This window comes from Suncus etruscus, chromosome 6 (assembly GCF_024139225.1).
Source record: "Suncus etruscus isolate mSunEtr1 chromosome 6, mSunEtr1.pri.cur, whole genome shotgun sequence".
NCBI lineage: Eukaryota > Metazoa > Chordata > Mammalia > Eulipotyphla > Soricidae > Suncus > Suncus etruscus.
The window spans coordinates 96007737-96032446 of NC_064853.1; the positions used below are offsets into that span (position 1 = coordinate 96007737).

Sequence of the window (24710 nt, forward strand, 5' to 3'; positions counted from 1 at the left end):
CGTCTGAGAAGCACAAATTGTGGCATGAGTAACAAATGACAATAAATCAATGAGTTTTCATTTTATTAATATGTTGTTGTTTTCAGACCACACCAAATAGTGCTCAATGGCTATTCCAGACTCTGAGCTCAGAAGTGACCTCAGGCACTGCTTGGTGGGAAGAAGGAAACATGCAGCTCTGGGAATCAAACTGGGGTAGCTGCATGCTAGATCAGTACCTTACCTGCTGTACCATCTCCCTGGCCCCCATAACATGTTATTTAATGAAACACTTGACTATCCCCATCCCTTTCCAAACACGAAAGGCACAGACAACAGAGGAGAAAATGTACAAGTTCTTAAATCCTAATGGCTAGATAGGAAGCACTTATTTCACAGAGTATTTTCACCTAAATATATCCAATGTCTCCATTCAGTTCACTGAATTAATTTAATTCTATTATTAAAGAGAAAGACTATCAAGTTCATCTAAAGAGCAATAAAGACAGTGATTCTACTTAGTATCATCAAAAAAATTATGTCACCAATTTAAGGCAGAAACAACTTTACATGTCAAATATGAAAAACAGGAGTTCTACTGTAGCCTAACTCAGCCTGGAACCTGTTGTTTTTACAGCCTACAAGTTAATAATGTTTCTTATATTTTTAAATAGCAAAAACATTTTTCAAATAGCATCCCATGATGTGTGAAAACTGTACAAAGTTCAAATTTCAATGTCTCTCAGCTTTTTTGAGCAGTGTTTGTTCATTTCCATATCATCTACAGCTGCCTTTGCAATTATATGGTATGACAAAACTATGGACCCACAAAGCCAAAACCATTTATTAACTAACTTTACATAAAACGTTTGCTAACTACTAATCTAGAGACATATCTATGGCAGACGAAATACCTTTCATGGGACTGGAGCAGTGGCACAAGCAATAGGGCGTTTGCCTTGCATGCGGCTGACCCAGGTGGGAACTGGGTTCGATCCCTGGAATCCCATATGGTCCCCCAAGCCCGAGCGATTTCTGAGCACATAGCCAAGAGCAACCCCTGAGCGTCACCGGGTGTGGCCCAAAAATCAAAGATAAAAAAATAAAATAAACCTTTCATGAACTTCAGCCCTTATAATTTTCTCAGGTACATAATATTCATGACTTTTACTTTATTAAGGAAGCAGATATATCTGGCCACATACAGTAACGTTGCTATTCCTCCCTCTATGCTAAGGGAACCATATGTAGAGCAGGAATCAAACTGAGGTTGGATGCATGAAGAATAAATGCCTCAAGTGACTGGAGCAGTGGCATATAGCATAAGGGCGTTTGCCTTGCACACACTAACCTAGAACAGACCTCGATTCAATACCCACTGTCCCATATGATCTCCCAAGCCAGGGGCAATTTCTGAGCGCAGAACCATGAGTAACCCCTGAACGTCACCGTGTGTGGCCCAAAAAACCAACAAAACAAAAATAGAGTAAATGCCTTAAGCCCTATATTATCCTCGCTTCCCTACTTTATTGCAACTGCAAGCCTGTTCACTGGATAGTCACAAGTTCTTTATTTCCAGATCTGAGAGTTCACCAAGGTATAGTGTAGATGCCCTTCTTCCTAAAATAAGAACTAAAACATTTTACTTATCAGCCCCATTCCAGGGTAAGAGATATGGATGTGGAATCTGATTTCTCGAGAGCTTGTTTGAAGGTTCTAGCAGGGGAACGCAGCTACTCGTATACCCTCGACCGAAGAACTGTCGTCTCTATTCAGGGAAGGCCGTCCTCTTCGACTGAGTGCGCAGCTTTGGGAGGGTCGCACATGGAGCGGTGAGGGAGGAAGGGGACACCCGCCTAGGCAGCCAGATCAACCGAATCAACCCTGGCGATCAATGGGGTGACAGATGTCGCAGCCAATCACCCTCACATCGGAATCTGATTTCTCATCACAACACAATGCAAGTACAGCAGCAGCAACTCCTTTGGCAGAATACTTCTATAAAGCTCCCAGATGTTTAACCTGGAATCTGTTTCATTAGACTAGCCAACGATTCTGCACTCCATCTCCACACCACCAAACAGACCTTTATGCTTCAACAGGATACAGAGCGAAAGTCCCAAAGAAACTTTCATACTACCATACAAAGTGAACCAAAAAACTTCCGGAACAACTTCCCAAGAACTCCACCTTCCAAATGTAGGTCCATTTTCCCGTGTCTATAGTCATTACTCTTTGAAAATAACTATGTAATAAATACAATGAAAATTAGGAAACAGTAAGTTAAACACACTTATATACTATAAGAGTCTCGAAACCCTAACATGCCTGTATGCTTCAAAATCTCTAAGAAGGGGACGGAAGCGGTGGCAAGCCTAGGACAGACTGCGGTTCGATCCCCAGCATCCCATATGGTCCCCCAGGAGTGATTTCTGAGCGCATAGCCAGGAGTAAACCCTGAGGGTCACCAGGGTGGCCCAAAAAACAAAAACAAAACAGAATTAAAACACGCATTTTAAGGAAGAGTCATCATCAACATATCCTATACCTAGAGAAAATGCTACATGTGTATGCTGTCTAATATATCTAATTCTGTATTTATGTATGTCTAATTCTAGAATACTTTCAAATACTACTAAATGGGGTTTAGAGTCTTACAGTCTTTAAGGAAAGTCTCTGGAAATAATCAGCAATCTTTACACACGTTGATCTGGCACTTCTTCTTGCAGGGATTCATTCTAAAAAGTAATCTAAAATATGGACGAAGTTAACCATTATTTACACCTTCCTCACTTTATGACAAACAATGTGCCTTGAATTAAGAAAAACACAAGGGAAGTTACATAAGCTATCTAAGATGGACTGACAACCTCCTGCTATCAAGAGGAGATGAAGGAAGAGTGTGTAGTCTCAGTAGTATCATGACCCTGTACCAATATTTACTTAGCACTTCACCTGCTATACAAACATGCTGAAAATTTCCCCAAAGTATGCCTATTATTAATGACAGCACTGTAGGCCAGATGCATCCTCATAAATGAGATGGGAAGAGGAAACCAAGCCACAGAGATACACAGCTGGAGGTGCCAGGATGCAGCTCATTTAGAGGTTGACTGATGATGAATCAGAAGCCTTCAGGTCGTGTGTGTGTGTGTGTGTGTGTGTGTGTGTGTGTGTGTGTGTGTGTGTGTGTGTGTGTGTGTGTGTGTGTGTGTGTATTAAATCACTGTGAAATGGTTTAGCTGAATTTCTGTCATACAATATTCCAACACCCTCCCTTCACCAGTGTTCATTTCCTGCCACCAATTTCTCCAGTTACTCCATCTCTCTCCTCTGTCTGTCTGTCTGTCTCTGTGTCTGACTCTCTCTCTGTCTCTCTGTCTCTCTGTCACTCTCTCTCTGTCTCTCTGTCTCTCTCTCTCTTTCATTGGGGTGCCAGGGATCGAACCCAGGTCAACCCTTATCCTTCAAGATCTTCTTGTCAAATTGTTAACTGCAGGATTTAGGCTACGTTGGTAAAGACAAAAGTAATGATAATAAAGAACTTAGTGTTAAATACATTTTAAAAGTTAAAATAGAGCCAGGGTTGTGACTCCACAATTCAGTACAGGTCTCACTTGTGTCAGGTAGGCCCTGGGTTCAATTCTTACTGGAAAAAAAAAAAAAAGGAAAGTAGGAAAGAGGAGGGACATTCATGGAGGAAAATGGACATTCATGATGAAATAGTGTATGCCTGAAACCCAATCATAAATAACTTTTGTAATTCACGGTGCATTAATAAAAAAAAAATCAACTCAAAGGGGGCCAGAGAGATAGCACAGTGGTAGGGTGTTAGCTTTGCACGCTAACCCGGGACAAATCCAGTTTGATTCCCAACATCCTATATGGTCCCCAGCCTGCCAGGAGCAATTTCTAAATGCAGAGCCAGGAGTGACCCCTGAGCACCACCATGTATGGCCCCAACAAAACCAACCAACAAATAACTCAGAATTAATTTTTGTTGTATATATTAAATATTAATATTTGTAATGTATTAATATAATATGTAATATAATATGTTAATATTAAATATTCAAGAGAAACAGCACAGCGAGTGCAGGATTTGCCTTGTACATGGCAGGCCTCAGTTCAATCCCTGGCATCCCATATGGCCCCCTAGCCAAACCAGCTGGTGATCCCTGCATAGAGCCAGGAGTAAGCCCTGAGTACTGCCAGCTTCCCCCCCCCCCCCATCAAAAAAAATTTTGTATGGAGAATATGTTCATTTGTTTCTAAAGACATTAGTCTCACATCCTGCCGACACTGAATCTCTGTCACCATATTAGATCCTCCAAACACACCTTCCAACACTGCCAGGGGTCACTCCATAGCACAGATTCAGAAATAGCGCCTGAACACTGAGAGGTGTGTCTCCCCTCTATTCCCCCGAAAGGGCAGAAAAGTAAAAAAATCTATTTTAGAAAGATGGCCAACATATGCTTAAGAGGACAACATGCTACCTTCCAAAACTTCCTATTCAACTCTATTCTCTTTTCAGCAACTTTATGTTCACCAATCTTCCTTTTGTTTTCTTTTTTTTTTTCTTTGTTTTTGTTTTGGAGCCACACCTCTCGGTGCTCAGGGCCCTGGCAGGCTCGGGGCCAAATGGGATGGCAGACATTGAACCCAAGTTGGCCTCGTAGAATGTGTTATCATTCTGGAACCCAAATCTTCCTTTTCTTATGTGCTCGTTTACAAACGCTTTTTTACTTATAGTTATAATAAACTCCCTTGCAGTCAAAGTTCCAAGGATGATACATTCCAAATTCTTTGAGTTTATTTGTATGGCTAAGTTCATCCTTGGCAATGAAAGAAACCAATGGCACTGGAAAGTTAGATTCCAGAAAGACACATTTCAAGACTCAGCAGCTCCCTCTGCTCTCCACATCCTTGGACTCTGTATCTCCATCTATATAGATATATTCTTGGGGGCCACATGTTTATATACTAAACTGTGTCCCCAGGGCCTCCTGCTTGATCAGACACAAACATCTTTTCCAAACAAAGCCAATTAGAAACTCCCACAGCAATGCTGCTTTCTTAGGCCAGTTTGATTCTGTTGATTTCTGTTTCCAAGTACGAAACCAAGAGGTTCTAAATACATTCTATATATTTATTTTGACTCCCTACAGCAGATTGTTTGCTCTACAAGGGAAGAGATTTTTGTCTATTTGTTCACTGTTCTACCTCAAGTGCTTCAAATTATGCCTGGCCCACAGCAGACATTCAAAAATGTTTGCTGAATGACTAACATTATGAGTCTTCCTTAATTTGCCCAGCTGTTAACTTGTATTTGGTGCACACATTGTATTTGGTGCAAATGTGTGCACTAAAGAGAGAAGGCTCAGTCCTTGAGAGTTTAATCTTTACTATATAGTATCAGTAATACTTTAAAAATTGTACTTTCCCAGGGCCGAAGAGATATCATGGAGGTAAGGCATTTGCCTTGCATGCAGAAGGTCAGTGGTTCAAATTCCGGCATCCCAAATGGTCCCCTGAGCCTGCCAGGAGTGATTTCTGAGCATAGAGCTAGTGGTAACCCCTGAGCACTGCCGGGTGTGACCCCCTAAAAAATTTATACTTTCCCAAGTATCTATTCTCCTCTGTGTCTAAAAGAATCTCGCTGCCACATTAGTAACACATGCTATACACAGAGCCATTGCATTATCATCACAGTGGGGTAAGACCTACCTTTCCCTTTCCTCTCTCTTCTTTATTTATTTGCATTTGGGGGCCACACCCAGCTGTGCTCAGAGTTTACTCCTAATTCTACAGTCATGGATCATCCTCGGAGGATTCGAGACCAAAAATTGTGCTAGGGATCAAATCCAGTGAGATGCATGAAAGGTTAAGTGCTCCACCTGTTGTACTATGGCTTTGGTCCCCACCTTTTTTTTTCCTTCTGAATGTCTCCCACTCTCAACTAAAGCCCCTTGTCAGACTATCCCATAAAACTATAAGGGGAAAAAAAAAAACCCTCATTTTTGCTCCACAATCCTCAGGATTTAAAGATGCTACCGAAGAAATAAAGAGAAGCTTGGGCAGCCTGATGTTAACAACACCAACCAGGTTGCTGTAAAACAGGTGACTGCTACTTGGAGGCCAAACAATATCAACTCACCTCCAACCCCCCTTGTTGAAGACTGAGTAAGAGTAAGAGAGACAGACACAATTTTCTACCTCTCAGATATTGTCATAGCTCCAGGGACTGAGCATAAAACTGCTAATTGCAAGGATTATTAGGTAAAACAGATCTGTTCCATTTCTTTTTACTGTTAAAGGGAACAATCACTATTATGATACGTAAACTTGAATGTCTGGCTAAGACAAAATGATCTAATACCTTTTAAGTAATTTAAAAAACAAAATAAATGAGTAAAAACCACTCATGTATAAAGTACAACTCTACTGCGGAGACATAATGAAAAAAATCTTTTTACAACCTCTGGATTTCTTTAAAAGAATAAAACTTTATTTAAGCACAGATATTACAAAATTATTAATGGTTGTGTTTCAGGCAAACAATGTACATCTTCCTTCACTAGTGAACATTTCCTATCACCAGTGTCCCAATATCCCTCCCACACTCACCCCTACATTTCACTTCTCTCTCCCTCTCTCTTCCTTCCCCCTTTTGACATGTGGTTTGCACTATTGTTAATGATGTATATCACTTTATTCCCTGTCAGCACCCCATTTTGTCCAAAGTGATCAGTTTAACTATCATTATCATAGTGAACCCTTCTCTACCCTAACTGCAATCTCCACTCGTTGTAACAAGCTTCCTCCATGTACTGGTCCTCCTGACCCTCATCTAAAATAGATTATTTTTAAGCAGCAAGTTTCTTCCCAAAAACCCTGTTTATGGGGCTGGAGAGATAGCACCGAGGTAGGACATTTGCCTTGCATGCAGAAGGAAGGTGGTTCAAATCCCGGCATCCCATGTGGTCCCCCGAGCCTGCCGGGGCGATTTCTGAGCGTAGAGCCAGGAGTAGCCCCTGGGCGTTGCCGGGTGTGACCCAAAAATCAAAAAAAGAAAGAGAGAGAGAGAGAGAGAAAGAGAGAAGGAAGGAAGGAAGGAAGGAAGGAAGGAAGGAAGGAAGGAAGGAAGGAAGGAAGGAAGGAAGGAAGGAAGGAAGGAAGGAAGGAAGGAAGGAAGGAAGGAAGGAGAAGGAAGGAAGGAAGGAGAAGGAAGGAAGGAAGGAAGGAAGGAAGGAAGGAAGGAAGGAAGGAAGGAAGAAAGAAAGAAAGAAAGAAAGAAAGAAAGAAAGAAAGAAAGAAAGAAAGAAAGAAAGAAAGAAAGAAAGAAAGAAAGAAAGAAAGAAAGAAAGAAAGAAAGAAAGAAAGAAAGAAAGAAAGAAAGAAAGAAAGAAAGAAAGAAAGAAAGAAAGAAAGAAAGAAAGAAAGAAAGAAAGAAAGAGAAAGAAACCTGTTTATTTAAAAAAATCATTTACCTTTAAAAAGTGACTAACTTTTTTAATAGTCCTTGAATAAAATTAAATTATCAACATGCAAACTAAGTGAAGTGAATACAAGAACCTTATTGATAGGGTGGAAAGAAATTACAAAGAAATGAATAAGCAACTGGCTTATTCATACAGTTCCTCCCGTATCCCCTTAATTTTTTTTTTTGGTTTATTAGGTCACACTTAGTGCTAATCAGGACTTATTCTGGGATCACACCTGGTAAAGCTCAGGAGACCATATGGGATGACAAGATAAAACCTAGTCAGCCACATGCAAGACAAGCACCCTACCTGTTTTACTGTATCTCCACCCCTATCAATTCATCTTTTCATGCAACATTCTTACTTTAATTTCCTCCTGTAACTCCTTAATCACTTCTACACATTTTTTTTAAGATCATGACTAATCATTAGCTCAATCTTACTTTCTAGCCATCTGAGTATTCTAAAAATAAGTACTCTAAAAGCCTTTGAATCATATTTTTAACATATTAAGCACACTCCACCCGGAGACCTGGCAAAGGCCAATCTTTTTCTTTTTCTTTTTTCTTTTTTTTTTTTTAGGGAAGAGCGCGAACGCAGTCCCCACTACCACAAACTATGCAGTCGAGTTTCCCACATTTGGGGAAATCGCAGGGGTCAGCACATCTGGAGTGCAATGAATAAACCTCACCCTGGGAAAACCACCTTTGTGATCATGGTATCTTCCCTGCCAGATAAGTATTGGCCAATCTTTTTCAATCTCATTCACAATCATTAACTCTTCTCACTGGGCTTCCCTCCCAGAAAAGTCCTGGCTTTTCTGATTAAAGAGGAAAGAGCAATCTCCTTTGATATGCTGGAATGAGAGGGGACCTCTCTCCTTCACAGAGTGCTGAACAGAGTTTTCTGGAGAAGCTACAGAATGTGAGCTTTCTTGAAGAGTTGACCACTTTCAGTTCCCACCACTGGGGAGAGTGGGAGGCTCCAGAGCAAAGGAATGGAAACAGAGTTTGTTATGTAGCCAAAGAACAGTGACATTTACCTCTTGCTTTTCTCCACTACTGCAAACTGAGAACAAGAAAATTAATGTGACAGGATCACCACTGGGCAGAGCTCTGACTTTCACAGATAAATACAAAGGTCTTGAGACAGCGAAATAGCATGGAGGTTTGGTGTTTGCCTTGCAAGCAGAATGTCGGTGGTTCAAATCCCGGCATCCCATATGGTCTCTTGAGCCTGCCAGAAGCGATTTCTGAGCATAGAGCCAGGAGTAACCCCTGAGCACTGCCAGGTGTGACTCAAAAAGTAAAAAAAAAAAAAAACAACAAAAACAAACAAACAAAAAAAAACCACAAAGGTCTTGCAGCTAATATATGTGATGGCAAGGTGAGAGCTTGAGTTCAAATCTTGGCTCTCTCACATGTTGTTTGGGTAAACTACCGGGTTTCTAAGCGCTGGGCCTCCATTTCTTCATGTGTAAAATCAGGACAGCAACAGTACTGGACACTATTATGTGTCTATTATATGAGATAAGCACGTGGGACAATGCTGGTTCTTCTCTAGAGCATAAGGGCAGAGAATGTGACAACTGGGACCCAAAATCAGGCAGAAAGAGCTATGAAGAATCTCTGAGGAGGAGATGTTTGGTTTTGAACAGGCTGGGTCAAGGCACCTTGGAAACATTTAATAAAGTCATGACTAAGAGGGAAGTCAGAAAAAAGAACATCGTTTGGTGCTGGAACATGGTTTGTCTAAAGCTCGGCTATAAATAATTTTGTAAATCATGCTTTCATAAAACTTAAAAAACTGTCAATCTATGATCCTGAGGAAAACTAAGATAGAGAAGGGTCCTCACTACTCAGGATGCAGCCAAAGACATGGAGGAAAAAAGAAGCTTAAGTGGTCCAGATGGATCAGTCATGGGACAGGAAGACCAAGGAGAAAAAGCGAGCAGAAGCCACAAAGCATCAACACAGCTTTATACTTATGACATTATTTTCATCTATGTTTGTCTCATTAATAACAAGATTTTCAAATATTCCAATGTTCTTTATTATATGCTATCTGCTTAATAAATACTTGAGAGCCCAGAGAGATAGCACAGCGGTGTTTGCCTTGCAAGCAGCCAATCCAGGACCAAAGGTGGTTGGTTCGAATCCCGGTGTCCCATATGGTCGCCTGTGCCTGCCAGGAGCTATTTCTGAGCAGACAGCCAAGAGTAACCCCTGAGCATTGCCGGGTGTGGCCTAAAAACCAAAATAAATAAATAAATACTTAAGGCAGATTCTGATAAGAAAAAATGTTAATGGCAAAATAAAATAAATCCAAACACAAAAATATGAAATTATATTAAGACAGATATGGGTTCAGAGCGGTGTTGCAAGCAGTATCGCGTTTGCCTTGTATGCGCTAACCTAGGACAGACCACAGTTCGATTTCCTGGCCACCCATATGGTCCCCCAAGCCAGGAGCAATTTCTGAGAGCATAGCCAGGAGTAACCCCTGAGCGTCACCGGGTGTGGCCCAAAAAACAAACAAACAAACAAAAAACAACAAAAAAGGAATAAGACAAGACAGGGGCTGGAGCAATAGCACAGCTGTAGGGCATTTGCCTTGCTCATAGTCAATCTGGGACTGACTGGCATCCCACATTGTCCCTGAGCCTACCAGGAGCGATTTCTGAGCACAGAACCAGGAGTATCCCCCAAGTGCCCCCAGGTGTGGCCCCAAAACAAAACAAACTAACAAAAAAAGACAAATCAAAAGCAGGCTGGGAGAGAACAAGTTTTAGAATACAGTCTGTAGAAAAAAGAGGTTTACAGAATTCTTTTTCTGTAACATAGGGTAACATTGTATGTTTGCCTCTGAGATTCTTAATGACCAAAGCAAAAATAGTTACCTCCATAACTTATCTCTGCAAGAATAAACTATATCTCAGGATATTATCACCCAGTTAAAAGTCAAATGCCAGGGGCCGGAGAGATAGCATGGAGGTAAGGCATTCGCCTTTCATGCAGGTCACTGGTTCGAATCCCGGTGACCCATATGGTCCCCAGCGCCTGCCAAGAGCTATTTTCTGAGTGTGGAACCAGGAGTAACCCCTGAGCACTGGCAGGTGTGACCCAAAAACCAAAAACAAAAAAGTCAAATGCCTCCTTCAAGTTTCTTAAGATGCTGTAATAAGCTCATACTCAGAAAGGGATTGGAACTAAGAATCAAGAGACCTAGTAGTTAAGGGCTAGAGAGAGAAAGCACGGGGGGCAAGGAACTTATCTTGTATGTGGTTGAACCCAGTTTGATCTCTGCCAGACATGGCCCCTGCAACCCCCAAAAATTATATACCTAGGCAATAAAACTAGCACTTTCGCTTTCATGAACCTACGGCAGATCACTTAAATTCCTTGTGCCTCACTTTAACAAGTATAAAATAAGTGCTTTCACTCAGCCAGGGCCATCTAGCGCATGGCATTTGTGTTCTCACTCTTCATTCCAACACATCTTAATGGATGCTGGTGGTCCTGAAAGGACCACGAAATCCTGCTCAATCAATTACCTGCTCCAGATAATCAAACCAATACAGGCTAAACTCACATATTACCATGCTGTAATCCCAGCGTCTGTCATATTGCAAAGCAGCTTCTGAACGATAGAAGCTAAGGAAGGTTTGTTCGCAGCTGGCAAGATAAGCAGACGTGAAACAAAGCTCTTTTCACGGTTATTTTTAATCTTCCAGAAACACTTCAACGTATTACGATTAAAATTCACATATCCCAAAATAAACTACTGATGAAAATACTCCAAATCGGCTACCAGAGGAAATCCAGGAAAGGAATAGATATCAGCAAGTACCAAGCTGGTATTTATTTGTTAAGGGGAGCAAACTTCAAAGAACATTTATTTTCGTTTTAACTTTGTACTATAAGTAGTTAAACAATATGTTACATCCGGAAGCAGCAAGTACAACACAATTAGCCTATATGTACTCATCAACCAGTTTCAATCATCAATATTATGCCATTCACGTTCACAGCATTTAACTTTAAAGGGCAAGTATTTTGAGGAAAGCATTCATATATTTATGAAAAAATACACTTCATTCAGGAAACACACTCCAATCCATGTGCGGTAGTTAAGGAAGGTACGCACAAACACAACCAGAAAAACACTAAATTCCAGGCTAAATGAGAAAACAGGATGGAGCAAGGTGTGCTCTTTAAGTTCCAGTTATTCAAGTATGGTACCTGGTCACATTATCACCTGGGAGTTTGTTATTTATGCACAATGTTAGACACATACCCCTTGAATTTACTGAGCCATAGTCTGCATTGGGGGGGGGGTTTCTTCTTTTTGGGGGGAGGCCCACACCCGGCAATGCTCAGAGGTTACTCCTGGCTCTACTCCTGGCTCAGAAATCGCTCTTGGCAGGCTCTGGGGACCATATTGGATGCCAGGATTCGAACCACCGTCCTTCTGCATGCAAGGCAAATGCCCTATCTCCATGCTATTTCTCCAGCCCCCGTAGTCTGCATTTTGACAAAAATGGTAACTCTGAAAGGCTAGGAAGCAACTATGACCTTAAACTTCTTTAAGTAATTGTTTTTTGTTTGTTTGTTTGTTTGCAGAGGCAGGGTGGGACACACTCCTGACTTCTCTCAGGACTTACCCCTGGTTTTAAAGTTAGAGATCACTCTAGGCAGGACTTGAGGGACCATATGCAGAGTCGCAGATTGAACCAGCGTCAGCCACATGCAAGGCAAGTACTGTAACTCTTATACAATCAGGGCCCTGAATTTTGGGGAGAGGGTCTACTTAACAGGTATCAAGTTGTAACTGAAGTGTGAAAAACAGTGTCCATTTCATTTGAGGGCAGTTTATTCTTAACTTGTCATCATGAAAGGTTTAGGGGTTATTATTTGGGGGAGGACACTACACCCAGCTGTGCTCCGGTCTTACTCCTGGAGAGGCTCAGAAGACCAAGTGCGAGACAGAACCTGTGTGGGCTGAGTGCTAGTGCAAGGTACCTGCTGAATTCTCTCTCCAGTCCCAAGGTCTGTAATTTGTTTTATTTATTTAAAGAAAATGCATCACATAGTTGACATAGTTCATCATAATACATTTGTTTCCAGGTAAGTGAAAGCAAAGTTATTGAAAATGGAAAGAAAAAATAAAATGAAAGAGAAAAGAAACAAAAGAAAATAAAAGAAAAAGTACTTGTGAAAATTACTGTATCACCAATGAAGTCATTAATACAATGGCAGATGGTTTAGTAAGAACTTATTGTTATATGTCCAGTCTGTTAAATTGGGGTATTCCTTTAGGGATGACAGCAATGAAGTTGTACAGAAATTCAAGACTATAATACTATGATTTTTAGGGGCGTATACTTAGCCATCATCTTTCACAGCTCAGTTTACATCTCTAGAGAAAAGAATGGTTCTATGGAGCTGGCCTGTTTGAACATAGAGACTGCGTTTTAAGGTCTATAATTTTTATAATATAGCAATTCCACTTCTAATACCTACAACACTAGAGAAACATTCACATCTATATTTAAAAAGGATATTACAAAAATGTCTATCACAGCATTGTTTCAACTGATGAATGATGATGATAAGCAGTATTAAAGTGAATGTACTGGGTGCGGGAACAATAATACAGTGTGTAGGGTGCTTGCCTTGCGCACTGTAGACCCGGGTTGGATCCCCAACATCCAATATAGTCCCCCCAGCACTTCCAGAAGTAATTCCTGAGTGCAAAGCCAATTCCTAAGTGCTGCCACATGCAGCTCAAAAACAAAAATCAATAGATAAAGTGGATGAGCCAGATCATGAGAAGTTCTGGACATGGTATTGAGTGGGGGGAAAAATGGCATAATATTTTAAGTATAACATTTGTGTTAAACAAGTGATTAATTGTGTATTTTCTCTTGATCCATACATGCACTACAGGAAGGAAAACAGACAACAAAAGAAAACACTAATTACACATGGGAGGAGATGAGAGCAAGTAGATCTAGGGATGGAGTGTTGAACTTATTATGTGAACAATTATATAGGAGATTAGGACTAGAGGTAATGTGTTAAAACAAGATTATAAAACTTTCACCTATTTGCAATCCTCTACCAAGGAAGACTCTACACTGCTCAGACATTGTCCTGCTCAAAAGAGACTTCCATTAACACTGAGAAGACTTAACAACAACAACGACCTGCTTACAGGACAGGGCTCCCTGCATTGCCCTTTGATTGTGAGGTGAAACCAGAGGACGCTCCACATCCTGACTTTAATGTTGGATATACAGATTCCAGGATCTTTAATACAGAAGCTTGATACCAACAACAGAGACTGTGTGAAAAATATAAGTGTGTTGGCACTACAGACAATGTCTTGGATTGGACGATCTAGCTTGCCTGGAGCCTAGAGTTGGTCTTGTGCCAGGAACCTTCAGGGGTCGGGTCTTTTTGTATTTAGGCCAAGGTTATTTCTTTCCATGTCCCTCATATTTTGGTGGGCCTATGCAAACAACAATTGCCACTCTAACACCATTTTTGCTGTGCTCCTTTGACTCTAATCCTTAAAAAGAACCCAGTTAAGATTTGAGGTTAACAAGGGGCCGGGCGGTGGCGCTAAAGGTAAGGTGCGCCTGCCTTGCCTGCGGTAGCCTTAGACGGACCGCGGTTCGATCCCCCGGTGTCCCATATGGTCCCCCAAGCCAGGAGCAACTTCTGAGCGCATAGCCAGGAGTAACCCCTGAGCGTTACCGGGTGTGGCCCAAAAACCAAAAAAAAAAAAAAAAAAAAAAAAAGATTTGAGGTTAACTTAAGCTAATATGCATGAATATGGAAATGTAAAAAAAATGCTATGCCTGTAATGTGTAAGGAGTTATGTAAGTTTTATGGCTTTAGATTGCCTTGTGTGCTGTTAAGAAATATTATAGTGTGTTACAATCTTAATGTTCTTTGGATGAAATTTCAAAGTTGGGATATCAGCAAGGGGACTTCTGAGAATTATGTTATGTATTGTCCTTCCACTGTAACTTTACCTTGTCCTCTTTCTTTGCATCCTTGTTCTCATAATTAAAAATAAAAAAAATTTAATAAAAAAAAAACTTTCACCTATTTGAAAGAAGACTACATTCATGAATTGTTTGTGGGACTAGTATTTTTGTCTGGTTATTTTGTTTTTGAACCCTAACTGGCAGGGTTCAGAGCTTACTCCTGGAAGTTCTAGGAGACCATATGTGGTGCCTGGATCAAACTAGGGCTGATAACATGCCGCAAGGCAAGTGCTTAATTGAACCCCTTATACAAGCTCTCCAGCCCTGGAGAAGCAGAATTTTGTTTTGTGGGGTTTTGAGAGGAGGAACTACATCCAGTGACACTCAGGAGTTACTCCTGGCTCTGCACCCAGGAATCACTCTTGGCAGTGCTTGAGGGATCATACAAGATGTTGAGGATCAAACCCCAGGCTGGCCTTATGCACGACAAATGCTCTACCCTCTGTACTATTGTTCTGGCCCTGGAATCAGTATTTATAAAGTAGCTATATCATTTATTATATCAAATAAGTCTGTATAGAGGCCAGAGCGATAGCACAGTGGGTAGGGCATTTGCCTTGCATGTGGCTGACTCAGATTCAATACCAGGTATCCCATATGGTCCCCTGAGCCTGCAAGGAGTGGCTTCTGAGCACAGAGCCTAGAGTAACCCCTAAGTGGCAATGAGTATGGCCCAAAAACAAAAACAAGAAAAAAAAAAAGGAGAAGAATCCTAAAGAGGTCCATAAAACATGTGTTGTCCTCATACTATTGCTGAAAATACCAAATCAGAAAGTTTGGGTGCTATGCCCAAAGACCCTCTTAACAGAAAGTGATAAAAAGCACACTCTGGCTTACACGTAGACCCCAAGTCCTCTGCCCCACTCAATTATACTATGTCTGCCATGTTGCCAATGTTAAATGTGACACGCACACTTCTAGGAAGTTTTAGATAACTTTAGATCAGAAACTCTCAAGAGAAATTTAGTTTTAAGTAATTTTAAGACCTTAGACTCTCATATAGTTATCTCAGTTTCTCTTTTTATTGCTTTGGGTTTTGGAGATTTTGTGCCACTCAGAGATTATTCTTGGCTCTGCAATCAGAAATCACTCCTGGCAGGCTCAGGGGGCCATATGGAATGCAGGGTGTTGGATTACTGACCCTACCCTAATCAGTATTTGTACTCCACCTTAGGGTGTGATCTGGTGATGGTGTATTAGATTATTCCCTACTTGGTATTCTTCTCCCACCCTTGGGTGGAGCCTGACTCTTGTCAATAAAAGCAGGGATCTGAGGAAGGCAGGGGCTCTTTCTTCCAGAGTCTAAGCAAACAACATCACATTTAACCAAAGAGTCATAAACTGAAAAGCCAAAAAGGTGAAATCTACCTGAGTAAAAAGTGAAACAATCTGGGACCGGAGAGATAGCATGAAGGTAGCGCAGTTGCCTTGCATGCAGAAGAACGGTGGTTCAAATCCCGACATCCCATATGGTCCTCCGAGCCTGCCAGGAGCGAATCCTGAGCATAGAGCCAGGAGGAACTCTAGCGATGCTGGGTGTAGCCCAAAAAACAAAAAACAAAAACAAAACCAAAAAAAAAGGCAAAACAATCATCTCACCACTCCACAGCAGAATTCTAGTTCCTGTTTGATTCCTTGTTACAGTTTCAGGCCCCTGTTCGGGTGCCATTTGTTAGGTCCCTGATTGGGCACCATCTGTTAGTGAAGCATATGGCTCCAAAATGAGGGTTTGCTGAGAGGCAGGCATGGAAGCAAACATCGACACAGGAAATAATTCACAGAGTGAAGAGGTACAAGAAGGGATTCAGGAAATCCAGCGTTCAAGCAAGGAATTCAACCACCCAAGCTTTCTGCTTCTAAAATGGAACACAGCACAATGGAAGAAGACCAAAGAAAGAGACCCTGCATTCCTCAGACCCCTGCTTTCATTGACAAGAATCAGGCCTCACCCTAGGGTGGAGTACAAATATTGATTAGGGTATGATCAGTAACCCAATACCAGAGATCGAACCGTGTTGGCCACATGCAAGGCAAACACCCTACCCACTGTGCTATCCCTCTGCCCCCAGACAAAATAATTTTTTTTTTTTGTTTTTGGGCCACACCCAGCGGTGCTCAGGGGTGACTCCTGGCTGTCTGCTCAGAAATAGCTCCTGGCAGGCACTGGGGACCATATGGGACACCGGGATTCGAACCAACCACCTTTGGTCCTGGATCAGCTGCTTGCAAGGCAAACACCGCTGTGCTATCTCTCCAGGCCCCAAAATAATTTTTAAAATAAATTATTAATACATCTTTATCAGAAAGTTGAAAAAGTATAAATTCTAACTTTATGAATGTTTTAATGTAATGTTCCAGTTGATAAGAAAAAAAAAAACAGCAGGCAGTATAAAAACAGAGATACTGGGGCCAGAGAGATAGCATAGAGGTAGAGCATTTGCCTTGCATGCAGAAAAATGGTGGTTCAAATCCCGGTATTCCATATGGTCCCCTGAGCCTACCAGAAGTGATTTCTGAGTATAGAGCCAGGAGTAACCCTGCTGCCGGGTGTCACCCAAAAAACAACAACAACAAAAAAGGAGACACACTATGTAACCATCTCCCAAAGTTAACAACTGTCATTGACTATTGCTGGTCTAAGAATACAGGGAGTTGGGGCCGGGAAGGTGGCGCTAGAGATAAGGTGTCTGCCTTGTAAGCGCTACCAAGGAACGGACCGCGGTTCGATCCCCCGGCGTCCCATATGGTCCCCCCAAGCCAGGGGCGATTTCTGAGCACATAGCCAGGAGTAACCCCTGAGCGTCAAACGGGTGTGGCCCAAAAACCAAAAAAAAAAAAAAAAAAAAAAAAGAATACAGGGAGTTGTAGAAAACACAGAAGGAAGGTGATTCTAGTTGTGGAAGTTTCTCATGTAAAATATTTTCAGAATAACAGGCTTCATGAAGTTCTTTTTTTTTTTTTTAATGTATTTTGATGTTTGAAGGGGGCCAGATCCATAAAATCATTCTTTTCTCAAATGAGATGTAAACTGAGCCACGAGAGATGGGCTACATCAGCCCACTGAGCACAAAGCTGGCCATCTCAGGAGAAGAGGGTGGACCAAGTCCCCACCCTGATGGAGCCAGGCCTGCTGCCTCCATTACCCAGAATGAGCATTTCCCCGATGGCCTGCCTCATCACTGACCCTCTATGAGTCCCTGCAGGGATACCTATTTGACCACACTTCAGTACGCCAGTTGTTGGTTTGATATCTATTAGATAAACCAGTTTCCATTTTATTATGAATATTTCTTCTTTGCTGGTGCTTGTTAACTCACTGGATGGAAGCACCTTTGGACTGAAGCACCTTCTGGATTGGTGCTTTCCCTACCTTTTCTCCTCCTCAGGGTGTGGTCTTAGGTCTTAAGAAAGCCCTGTATCTTAGGGAAAATGCGTCCTCCCAATACAATGGTATTGGGGCATGGGGCTGCCACTTAAGTGAAGCAGTCTGGGAGCAAAAGCAGACACAGAAAATCATCCACACACAGTTTAGAAGATAAAACAGGTTCAGGAACTTCCACCGTAAGCCTTTCACTCCCAGCCTAAGACCAGTAAGCAGATAGCTCAGTAGTGGAAAACCAAAACCGCAAGCCATTCCTCCCTGAGACTCAGGGGCTTTATTTGGAGCCCAACAACCACAACCTGAGGATGAGAACAAGTAGGGTAAGGCATCAATCCAAAAGATGCTTCCATCCAACAAGTAACAGGCACCAGCAAAGAAGAAATATCCTGGCTAGAATAAAAACTGGTTAATCAATCAGTATCACCAGAGCTTTTTTTGGAGCAAGTGTGGGCACCCTCCCCTGTATCTTCCTCCTTCAAGGAAGGCCTGTCAGCTAAAATTATGCCCACAAATGCAGTAGCCATGTTCAAACCAGGCCTTCTTCCAGAATTCCCTGGAATACATGCCCCTAAAATTTGTATTATTGTAGCTTTGAATTTCTGGACAGCTTCATTTTTTGGATGCTGTCATTCCTAAAGAAATACTTCAACTTAACAGACTGGACATATAACATCAAGAGCTTACTAAACCTTCTCTCATTATACTAATGTCACTGGTGATACAATAATTTTCACAAATGAGCTTGCTAGTGTACTTTTTCTTTCTGTCTTTTTCTCTTACCTTCCTTTTTTATTTCCTTTCTTCTCCAATAATTTTGTTTTCACTTACCTGGAAACAAATGTATTATGATCACATGTTAACTATGTGATGTATTTTCTTTAAATAAATAAAATTTTATAAAATATATTTTGAATAACCATGAGATAGTCACAAAGTTGTTTATGATTAAGTTTCAGTCATATAATGTCCAACACCCTTCCTTCATCAGTGGATATTTTCCGCCACCAGTGTCCCCCCCCCAATTTGCTACCCACCCTTCACCCTGGCCTCTGCACTGCCTGCCCTTTGATTTTTGGGCCACACTCAGTGGTGTTCAGGAGTTACTTCTGTGCTCAGAAATTGTTCCTGGCAGGCTCAGGGGACCATATGAAATGCTGGGGATCAAACCCTGGTCTGTCCTAGGTCAGGTCAGCAGCATGCAAGGTAAACGCCCTACCACTGTGCTATCATCTCTTTTCTCTTTTAAACAATGGTTTTCTTTTTTTTTTTTTTTTTTTTTTTTTTTTTGGTTTTTGGGCCACGCCCGCCAGTGCTCAGGGGTTACTCCTGGCTGTCTGCTCAGAAATAACTCCTGGCAGGCACGGGGAACCATATGGGACACCGGGATTCGAACCAACCACCTTTGGTCCTGGATCGGCTGCTTGCAAGGCAAACACCGCTGTGCTATCTATCCGGGCCCTAAACAATGGTTTTCAATATAGTTACTAAAGGGGAATCATGCAAATCACTTTACCTATTTTCATCAACCAGTTCTTCTTGTCTGGAATGATCATTTCTAACTATCATTATCATAGTGGTCCCTTTTCTGCCCTAACTGTACTCTCCCACATTTTGTGGCAAGCTTCCTACCATGAACTAGTCCTCCAGGTCCTCATCTCTATTGTCTTTGGGTATTATTACCATCTTCTTTTTTCCACATTACAACATTAAAAGGTCATAGTGAATTTTAGATATGAAGAAGATACAAGTGACTCCTTGACAGTCCAAACACCATGATGAGAGGCGCTCCTCTGGACACACATATGGGCTGTAGTAATATCAGTAAGCACCAAGTCTTATGTATGGGAAAAGCTCCTAAGCCTCAAACTACTTTAAGCACCTCACATCTTTCTAAGAATTTCTGTTTGTTTTAACATTGTTCCCCAAAGTTGAATCATAAATTGTATGTTCTTGTTTTTGGGAAATGTGCAGAATGAGGTTAGTGGGTTTAAAGTAATAATGGCTCTATGCAGTTTTAACCAGAATGGCATTTATGGCCTAAGGTCTTTGCATTCATGGGCTAACGTCTTGGAAATTCACCGTATGACTAAGAAAGGAATCTTCTTGGGCTTAAGAGAAAGTACAGTGGGTAGGGTGCTTGCCTTCTATTCACCTGCACTGAGTTTGATACCCAACACTCCACATGGTTTACTGAATTCCTGAGCACAAAGCCAGGCATATACACCCTGAGATAGGAAGGAAGGAGACAAAGAGAAAGGGAGGGATAGAGTGAGAGAAAGGAAAAGAGGAAGAGAGGAAGGAGGGAGGGAAGGGAGGAAGAGAGGTCGAGAGAGAGGAGGGAAGGAAAAAAGGGAAGGAGGGAGGAAGAGAGAGAGGGAAGAATTGGCACATCATTTTTTTCAGAATTGGGAAAATTTGTAACTATTAAAAATGCAGCTCATTTCCGATATGAGGCATACTTTCTCTATTAAAAGCATGTTAAATTTCAATTCTGATTCAGTAGTAGGACACTCCCTGTCTTGTTTTGGGGGAGGATAGAGTTTTAATAAATGGCCCCTGCAGAGAGAGAGTTAAAATTACCCTCGATGTGCCAGGAACTTCACGTGCCAGGATCTTTTTTAATGCTGTAGAGAATTACTAGTCCTTCTCTCTTCCTTTTAGAGGAGTGAAAACTGGTTGAAGACATTCAAAACCTGATTGGGATCAACAGCCAAATTCCAACACTGGGTTTGCTGCACTTCCAGAATCAACTTCTTTAACACTCCAACATACAACTATTGGCATACAAACATTATGCTTGCATGAGAGAGACAGTTCTAAAATAAACTTTACTTATTACCTCTGTTGGTATTAATCTTTTTAGTCAAGACTTTCTCACATGTACTGAGTTCTTTTTTTTTTTTTTTTTTTTTTTTTTGTGGTTTTTGGGTCACACCCGGCAGTGCTCAGGGGTTATTCCTGGCTCCAGGCTCAGAAATTGCTCTTGGCAGGCACAGGGGACCATATGGGGCACCGGGATTCGAACCGATGACCTCCTGCATGAAAGGCAAATGCCTTACCTCCATGCTATCTCTCCGGCCCCACATGTACTGAGTTCTAAATGTCTGTTCATTTACATAGAAGGCTATTAACCACCCCTAATTTTGAAAAAATCAGCCCCAAAGTGTCTTTCCCATAAATCACAACACACAATAGTCAAAAATGGCTATTCTAGGGGGCAGGAAGGTAGCACAGTGGGTAGGGCATATGCTTTGCACATGGCCTTCCCAGACTTGATCCCTGGCATCCCATGTGATCCACTGAGTCTTCCGGGAGTAATGCTTGAGCACTGCCAGGTATAGCCCAAAAACCAAAAAGAAAATCAAACTATAAACTAACAGACACTGGACTTGTCTGAAAATAATTGTAGGGCCAATTATCTTCACACTGTGTCAAAACACAAGACTCATGAATTGGAGAAAACCTTCGAGGCTAATGTCCATGAAGGTAGAATCAGAGCCTATGCTGAAGGCTGGGAGATGCTTTCTAGCCTAATGACCAAATAATGCCCACTTCAGATCCTTACAGTATGTCTCATTGTAGGGATCTTTGCTCTAAATCCTATCTTAAGAAATACACATGAAGGAGTTACGAAGTAGGGATTAACCACCTGTCAGCTTTGAGCCTTGTCTTATCAAGTTACAGCTTGACTACAATTTTGGAGCTGCAATTAATTTCCAGTTCATTCCCCTGGAGTGTTGTCGTGGGGAAACCAGGCCATTTGTAAAGGTTTCTCAAAAAACTGACAGTGATAAAATTGAAGTGTGTCATACACTTGATTCTGATTTATGACCTGTGAGATACTTGGAAACCAAGATTGGAGCCTCTCACTCAGAGAACAGCAATCAAGTGTGCCCCTCGTGCATGTATGTTTCTGAACATTAAGATAGTTACTGAAAATAGACCGAGGTGCTTATGTCGAAATGGCCATGGCAGTCCTCAGAAGGAGATGTGGTAGTTCTCTCTACTAGGGTGCAGATAAGTGAGACACAGTCAATCCTGTCTATGTGACAAGATCAGGGTAACTTCAATTCTTGTCATTTCAGTGCAGAATTTACATATTCTACATCAGACTTTATCTTTCAGTAAAATAATGGCATATCTGTGTTTTTTTTTTTTTTTTGGTTTTTTTTTTTTTTTTGGTTTTTGGGTCACACCCGGCAGTGCTCAGGGGTTATTCCTGGCTCTAGGCTCAGAAATTGCTCCTGGCAGGTACGGGGGACCATATGGGACGCCAGGATTCGAACCGATGATCTCCTGCATGAAAGGCAAACGCCTTACCTCCATGCTATCTCTCCGGCCCATATCTGTGTTTCTTTTAAGTTTAGAGTTGATCTAAGAGTGAGGAGCCTTACATGGACATTTAGGGTTACAGGTTTAACACCTCGTACCTATACTTCTGTTATTGTCTAAACAAGTTTAAGGGAAAAATAAATCTATTTTAAAAGGCAAGAAGCATGTTTCTTATATACTGAGAGATTAATAACTTAACAAATTATTTCAAGGTTAAGAAAATTGTTGTTTTTTTATTTCTAGTGCCGTGAAGACAATTTCTAGACTGGATGGGTCACTGAACTCAATCATTGGTTTCATTCACTCAACTATGCTGTAATATATTTAACAGATTTAATAATGCCTATAGCCTCTGCTAACTGATGGCATTGAGACACATGTTCTGCCTTCCAAAATGTTTATCATTTTTTCATTATTTCTGCCTTAACAAGTCTAACTAGTATGCCTTCTAACTGCCTCTCCTGCATCCAAGAAATTGTAATACCAGAGATATTTACTAGATATCTTCACTTCCCAAGAGCCAACATTCATGATGCAGGGCAGATGTTATATAGTCACACACACACAGAGACACACAGACACACACACAGACACACACAGAGACACACACACACACACACACACAAAGATCTTTTAAAAGTATGCAGACACACAAACATTGTAAAATATCAGGTTTTTATCATGATCACACACACTGCAGAGGAGGGAGAGAGAGAGAGAGAGTGAGAGAGAGAGAGAGAGAGCAGAGAGAGAGGGCAGAGAGAAAGAGGAGAGAGAGAACATGAATCTAAAAAAAATTGTCCTATAAAGGATCAGATAGCAAATGTTTTTGATTTTGTGGGCTACATACCAGCTTTGTGGTATATGCTTCTTTATTTTGTTTTTCTTTTGTTTTTACAATCCTTTAGAGAGAAAAAACCCTCCTTATTTATAGGACCCTAACAAAACAGACTACTGGCCAAATTTGGTCTGTGGGCAAGGTTTGCTGACTAAAGTCATAGAGCTAACTTCTTGTTCAGATCTTACCATTTATAAAAAAGTAACTGAAGAATGGTGGTTTTCCAGGAAATGGAAAGAGAGAGGAATAGGGAGTTACTGTTCAATAGGTATAAAGTTTCAGTTTCACAACACAGCATTCTAGAGATGGAGGACAATGACGTTTCACCATAATACGTATGTACTTAATATTGAACTGTTCACTTATAAATGGTTATGTGGTGGTTTACACTGTATTATGCTTTACTATAATAAACCATTTTTTTCTTTTGTTTTTTTTTGTTTGTTTGTTTTTGGGCCACACCCAGCAGTGCTCAGGGGTTACTCCTGGCTCTCTGCTCAGAAGTAGCTCCTGGCAGGCACGGGGGACCATATGGGACACTGGGATTCGAACCAACCACCTTTGGTCCTGGATCGGCTGCTTGCAAGGCAAACACCGCTGTGCTATCTCTCTGGGCCCTAATAAACCATTTTTAAAATAACTTGTTTAATTTGTGTTAGTAACAAAAACATACATTCATTTTATAAGTCAAGACTATGAGGCTGAGGGGCCAGAGCGGTGGCGCAAACAGTAGGACATCTGCCTTGCATGCGATGATAACCACGAACCATGGTTCAATCCCCCGGTGTTCCATATGGTCCCCAAGCCAGGGGCGATTTCTTTTTTTTTTTTTTTTTACATGTTGAGAGAAATTTTATCCTCCGCAAATGCAGATGTACCAAAAATATTTCTTCATTTACTAATGAAATTTAAATATTTCCCTGTACATATCCAATGATTGCACTATGTCAATATGGGAATAATGTACTACCATGGGGTCACGTTAGGTTTTTTCTTTTTTTTTAATAAATTATCTTTATTTAAACACTGTGATTACAAATATAATTGTAGTTGTACGATTACAGTCATGTAAAGAACACCCCCCTTCACCAGTGCAGGATTCCCACCACCAATTTCCCAGATCTACCTACTCCCCACCCCACCCACACCTGTACTCAAGACAGGCCTTCTTTTTCCCTCATTCATTCACATTGTTATGATAGTTTTCAGTGTAGTTATTTCTCTAACTGCACTTATCACTCTATGTGGTGAGCTTCATGTCATGAGCTGCACCTACATGGGAAGATGGGGGAAAATAAGGGTTGGGACTGAGGCAGTAAAATATTCGAAATGAGATTTGTAGGGCAGTATCAAGGTCCCAATACAAGATGGATGTTATGGATATATAAAATATATGCATACAATACTATCAATAGGAAAACAAAGAGAAAAAATTCCAGTGACTGTGCCAACATAAACCAGTACTAGAATAGCCTGCCCTCCTCCCAAAGCGCATTCCCATTAGTGTAGGGAGAGGTAGGGGGAAAGCCTGTTGACCCCTATAGAGTCCACCTAGACTGGTGTCCAGGGAAGGCCTGAAGTCCAAGGGAGAAAAAGGGGGATGGCTGGGGGCCTGCCAAGCCTCCCAGCACTCCC

The 24710-nt window shown here is 41.3% G+C and overlaps 1 protein-coding gene and 1 non-coding gene across 6 annotated transcripts in view; both read right to left on the minus strand.

Annotated features, from left to right (window-relative positions):
* The window catches only part of IGF2BP2 (insulin like growth factor 2 mRNA binding protein 2), a 182270-nt gene that overhangs the window by 111071 nt on the left and 46489 nt on the right, over positions 1–24710 (minus strand). The gene's annotated exons all lie outside the window — the stretch shown is intronic.
* On the minus strand, positions 8046–8208 carry LOC126012449 (U1 spliceosomal RNA). Its single transcript, XR_007496920.1, has one exon. It is a non-coding gene; the product is annotated as a U1 spliceosomal RNA (small nuclear RNA).